The sequence below is a fragment of the Arachis ipaensis genome, chromosome B09 (genome assembly GCF_000816755.2).
Source record: "Arachis ipaensis cultivar K30076 chromosome B09, Araip1.1, whole genome shotgun sequence".
Taxonomy (NCBI): domain Eukaryota; kingdom Viridiplantae; phylum Streptophyta; class Magnoliopsida; order Fabales; family Fabaceae; genus Arachis; species Arachis ipaensis.
In genome coordinates this window covers 146,445,099-146,445,578 of record NC_029793.2, presented here as the reverse complement: position 1 = coordinate 146,445,578, position 480 = coordinate 146,445,099, and positions in this window count along the sequence as shown.

The following is a 480-nucleotide window of genomic DNA, read 5'->3' as shown; positions in this document are numbered from 1 at the left end:
AACATTAATAAAAAATATTAGTCTCCTAACATTTCTTTTCAGTCATTTGTTCATACTATTAACTAGATGTCACTTAATTAAAGTAACTATACTCTGCCAATAAAAAAAATGTAACTATACTCTATGTCACATATCTTATGGATCTTACCTACAAATAATACTCTATTTACAAATTCATATAAATAAAAAAAATTACGTGTAGAATTGAATAACATTATCAAAAATAGGAATAATAATGTCATTATCCAAATTAAGAACTAATTTTTGAATCAACATACATAGATAATGAATATCAAGACTTAATTGTTAAACTTTTTGTGAAGAGAATAAGCTTAAGTCTTCAATATATTGAATATATGGAAAGAATTAAAAGCTTTTATTTTCATTCTCCTAACAAATTTCCTAAAATTCGTTATTAGCAAATTCTTATTTTATTTTGGAAGAACTATATTACATAAGGAAAAGTATAGGTAACAATCA